Genomic DNA, 5,703 nt, shown 5'->3' on the forward strand with positions numbered 1-5,703 from the left:
AGAACTGCCGCTCACTGGATATTTTCTCTTTTTCGGACCATTCTCTGTAAACCCTAGAGATGGTTGTGTGTGAAAATCCCAGTAGATCAGCAGTTTCTGAAATACTCAGACCAGCCCGTCTGGCACCAACAACCATGCCATGTTCAAAGTCACTTAAATCACCTTTCTTCCCCATTCTGATGCTCGGTTTTAACTGCAGCAGATCATCTTGGCCATGTCTACATGCCTAAATGCATTGAGTTGCTGCCATGTGATTGGCTGATTTGACATTTGCGTTAATGAGCAGTTGGACAGGTGTACCTAATAAAGTGGCCGGTGAGTGTATATGCTGGATCACTTTTTTGCTACAAATTAGAGCCCACTCTGAGGCCCCTCTATATGATTATAAAGTGACTGGAAATAACCAATGTATGTCACATGTACAATCTGTGCTGATTTTACACTTTGGACACAAGCTTTTTTACACGCCTTCTAAAAATGCCAAACCTTTTCAGTAAATGACTCCATACTGAAGTGATTAACAAGACTTCATCCATAATTAGAATTCAATATGGTCAAAGAAGAAGTTAAGGTCCTCTTAAAATCTTGTTGCTGCAGAGCCGCAGATGCAGCTCAACGTTTCTGCTGGGTGTTGGTGATGAAAACTGAAGAGGATGCCTCTGACCACACCCTTGATGAGGGAAAACGTGACTGAAGTGTGTTCCCAAAAGAGGGCGGTAAGACAGTCCCTCTGTTAGGTTACTGCAAGTCTGTGTAGTTAGATGAGCAGTCATCTCAGCTGTCTGAACCCAGTGTTACTGACTCCCATCTCCCCACAGCGACACAAGGAGAGTTGTGACTCAGCGTAGACGATTGTCAGACAGACAGTGTTTCAGAGGGCACATTTCTTGAAAGTTAAAGAGTCAGATTAGCTTTACGTCAGCTCTGTGGGCTGGCGGCTCTGCTGTGGACTCGTCCTTCATGTTGAGTGTGTATCGAGCTCTGCTGTCAGCACATTCTGTTGTTGTGCAGGCACATATCTAATCAAATTGTTCCTCTCCCCCCCTGCTGCTGATCTCCTGAGACCATTCAAGATAAAGCCATAAACACTGAGCCATAACATTACACAGCCACCTATTTCTTGTTCCTGCCTCTGGGAGTTCACAGGCTTGTAATTAAGTTTCTTCTTTTATAGGAAGTTAATGGCATGCATGGGTGCTGATAAACATTCTCAAAAATGTCCTTGCCCCTGCATATGCAGACTTTCTGTGTTTGCTGAGATTTTCTGCTGTTTCATTCTTTAAAAAGAATATTTCAGTTCACAGCTTTCAGTTTAACAGGACTGTACCTTTTTAAGGACTCCAAGGGGAAAAGCTAGCACTTAACATTAAAGAGAAGTTGCCTGCTGTCACAGAACTCATTCCACTGATTGTTGTCTCTTGTCCTCTGTTCATCCCTCTGTCTCCGTGTCCGTCTGTGTCTTCCACTCCTTCTCCCCCTCTCCCTGTAACTCTGATGCTATATATAGACTTCTGCATTGCAGATGTCCCGGAGCCCCGCAGTTCTGGAGAAGCTGCTGAGGAGTCCCAGCCAAAAAAAAAATTTTGGGCTGCCTGAGACTCAGAGGCAAGTCGAGGAGAAACAGCAGACTTACGGTGCAACCCGAGAAGGCACAGGCACACAGGAGCGGTCACGATGTGCATGTGCAGGCAAGGCATCGCACTGCAGCAAGGATAAAACACTTTCACCTAAAAACCACTGCAGTCCCGTTCTGTGGGTAGCTATGAGAGCTGTGGTGCCAGGGTAGTTTTCTGCACTGACACCCCTCTGGTTTTGTTTTAGTATTACACAGCATGTGGCAACTCAATTGAAAACAAAAGTCAAAGCTTTGACAGACTGAGAATAATGTACTTTAAAAAAAAAAAAAAAAACAACCCTGTATATATTTTCTGAAACAACCAATACGTCCTTGTCTGTGTTAGCTGATGGGGTTAGAGCTTGTGTGTGGTGGGGGGTGTTCTTGTGGGCGATCATCCCAGTTGAACAATCACAAATTACAAACCTCTGCAGTTATTAACATTCAGATTCAGCAAACACACAAAAAGCTTCAACCATTTTTGTTTCTCTAGCAACTGGGAGTGAATACAAAAGACAGACTTAATGAAAAGTAATGTTTTTATTTTTATTTAAACTTAATTCTTTTTTAATTTATTGCATTCTACAATGGTGGAGGAGCCATTGTTCTCTTATTATTTAAATTGTTTTCAAGGCCAGTGTTTGCAGAGAACTTGCACCTAACACAAGACAAAAAGATGCAGCAGCATGATGGATGAGCACAAACATATTAAATGAAGAAAAACTCATTTAAGATGATAAAACTTAGCCAGACACAAAACAAATAGTCTATAATAGTGTTCTGTTATCCCTGAGTGACTACAGACAGAGCACAGGTAACAGGACGATGTCAGATCATTTTGAACTGTTGTATTTGGGCTGCAGACCTCACCCTCATTTCATTTCTGCTGCAACAGCATTGAGATATTAAATATTTATAAATGCAGACTGCTGGCAGGCCACAGAGCACACACATCAGCTGTACAGCACACTGAGCTGCTGCTGCCACCTAGTGCTCAAAATGCAGATTACGGCATAATTTACAGGCAAAACAGTGAGTCTGTTGGTTGTAGCCCAGCTCTCCATCCATTGTCTTTACTTGCTTTTTCTTTCCAGGTCACATGGGATCTGGTGTCTATCTCCAGCCATTACAGTGTGAGAAGCAGGGGACACCCTGGACAGGTGTCCAGTCCATCACAGTGACATAAAGAGACAAATGAGGCAACCGTTCATGCTCTCACTCACACCTAGGGACAGTTTAGAGCTACCAATGAACCTAACATGCATGTTATTGGTCTGTAGGAGGAAACCAGAGTAAACCCATGCATGCACGGGTAGAACATGTAAAGTCCACACAGAAAGGCCGGGGATCAAACTTGTGACCTTCTTGCTGTGTGGCTCTAGCAACTGTTCCACCGTGGTGCCCTGGTTGTAGCCTTCAAATAAATGTAATAAGAAAACTGATGATGCCATTTCATTTTTCTTTCTGATCCAGTACAGTGTACAGATAGATACTTATGTTAATATAATATTTAAATTTCTAATGTTTTCATTGTGTTGGGTAAATGTGTGTGAGGCACTGAAGAAGTTCAGGTCCAGATGCTGGCTCAGATCAGAAAGCAATCTTTGTACGAACACTGATGGGGTGGAGAACAGCAGACAAACATTAAGACAATTGTATTGTTGCGTTTTTTTTTTAAAGTTTTCTTTTTACTATCCAGACAAGCCTCAACACTAAAACCTGCAGCGGCAGCATGTTCACTGTGATACTGCATGTTTTGTTTGTACGCTAGTTCCAAGTTTATCCCGTCTATACACAGCTTGCCAAATGCCATGGGTTGAAACAAAAAAAGAAAGGTCATATGAATTTCTTTTTAGAGTTTAGGAAACCATAAGCAGTTTTTTATTTTATTTTTTTTACTTTGTTCATTCAGTTTAAAAAAGCTGAGCACAGGAATTACCGTGTTTAGTTTAGTTGGTAACAGAAATTGTATTATCTGTTTTTTTCTAAAGGTATGTAGAATTTTATCCATGTGTTAATTTATAGACGGTTCCTCAAAGCTCGTCCAGCTCTGTCTGACTTGTTTTAGTTAATATTTGACTGCTTCTTTTCTGTCATTTAAGTGAAATTTGTGGTTTTACAGTGGTTTAGTGATCTCTTTTAAAGCTACTGATTGTGGAAGAAGGAATATGTCCAATTTTTTAATGTTGTTGAACCCAAACATTGATCTGTTTCTTGCTCTCAAACGGAACGAAATCTGTGCACACAAAATAACAAAACCGGGGGAAGAAAATTACTGAGTATAAGTTTGGGGTGGTAGTAGCTGAGAGTCATCCTCAAAACATGAGCGCTAACGCAGCTTACAAAAATGTTCAAAATTGCATAAGATTGCGCATAACCTCATTTACAAGGTTTGACCAAAACGGCTAAAATTTCTCATTATCATTTTTTTCTGTGAATCTTACGAAAGAACCGAAGTGAACGGAGCCAGTTTGAGCTGAAAAGGGATATTACCAGCAGGTGACTCATTTCGCTTCATTAATCTGCCCAAATTTTTTTGTCTTATTTACAACAAACCAACTTGCTTGAAGTTCTTGGTATAAAGAAATCCACATCAGTATACTGTTTCTCTCACCAACATCCTTTCTGAGCTGACACTGAGCTTGGGTTAGTTTCATTTCTCACTTTTCTCCAAATAGAGACACTCTGTCTGCTGAAGACAAGCCTCTGACTGCTCAGATGAACTTCACACAGCCTCACTTCAAACAAACTAAAATGTCCCTTTAATGCTGGTTTGAACCTCTTGACCAGGGGCGGGCAACATTTTATTTGCAGAGGACCATACAGAGTTAACTTAAATCATTCAAAGGGCCACATATTGAATCTGAAAAGACTTTTGTCAAACACATATTCCTGGAAGACATTTCAATGCTTTTTCTTCTGTTTTCTATTTGGACAAGATGTACCATAGTTAGCATGTCTGGTGGAAATATGTCTCCCAGATACCCTTTGTGACATCAGAGATTTTTTCTGTAAACTGGCAAAAATATGTTGTCTTTTTGAAGCATTTCAAGCAGTCTGATTTTAGAACCACAAATAGTGACTAACTAGGTAAATAAAATGTTTTGACATCTTTTAGTCCAAAGGTTTTAGATGTGCATGTCCCAGATGTTTAATTTAGACTTTGTTTTCAGTCACTTTAAGTTGTGTTGATAAAATGAAGGTTTTCATTATCTTACTTTCTTTTCATCTATGGATATTGGGGTCCCACTGAAAATCATCCAAGGGCCACTTCTGGCCCTCGGACTAAATATTGCCCCATGTGTGCTGTTGACATAAGGCCTATTGAACAGTGACAAACGGCGAGCATCAAACAAGCAGTTCACACAAACACACACCCTGCTATGATGCCTCTTTACTTTATTAAACCAGCAGCATAATCTCAGTTTCCGCCATCTGCACTTCCTTAGTGCCTTCTTCAACAGGACTTCATTCATTAGACGAATGTCACCATATAAAAGTAGACTGTAATTTAAATTTAATCTACTGTATGGTGTTGATCATATATACCTCCTCAATAGCTTTGCGCCGACTTTGCTCCAAACCTTCTTATTATAAATATAATTACATTCTTTTGTTTCAGTCAGTGTAAACATTTTCAATTTAACAACAGGTTGGTACACACAGGTGACAATGAATCACTTTGTGCTCAGAACTCACATTCTAAAATATTTATGGTCCTAACAATGATTATGTTTTTCTTTTGCATTTAAATCAGCACACGAGCCACAGTAATACTTAAGTTCAGATGTTTTAAGTTCAGTGTAAAGCCTTTAAACAATATCTTACCTGCTGTAGGTAGCTTTTTTTAAAAAAAAAATTCTGATATGCTAACAGCTGATCTGAGCAGAGCCAAGACCAAAGTGAATTGTTGCTGTCTTAAAACAACTCTAGTCTAAATAATATTTGAGTGGCTCATGCAAATGCAGTTTTTTAAAACCTTCACACCTCTGTCAGTTTTGCAGTACACTGTTTTATATATATATATATATATATATATATATATATATATATATATATATATATATATATATATATATATATATATA

The sequence above is a fragment of the Kryptolebias marmoratus genome, linkage group LG1 (assembly GCF_001649575.2).
Source record: "Kryptolebias marmoratus isolate JLee-2015 linkage group LG1, ASM164957v2, whole genome shotgun sequence".
Classification (NCBI taxonomy): domain Eukaryota; kingdom Metazoa; phylum Chordata; class Actinopteri; order Cyprinodontiformes; family Rivulidae; genus Kryptolebias; species Kryptolebias marmoratus.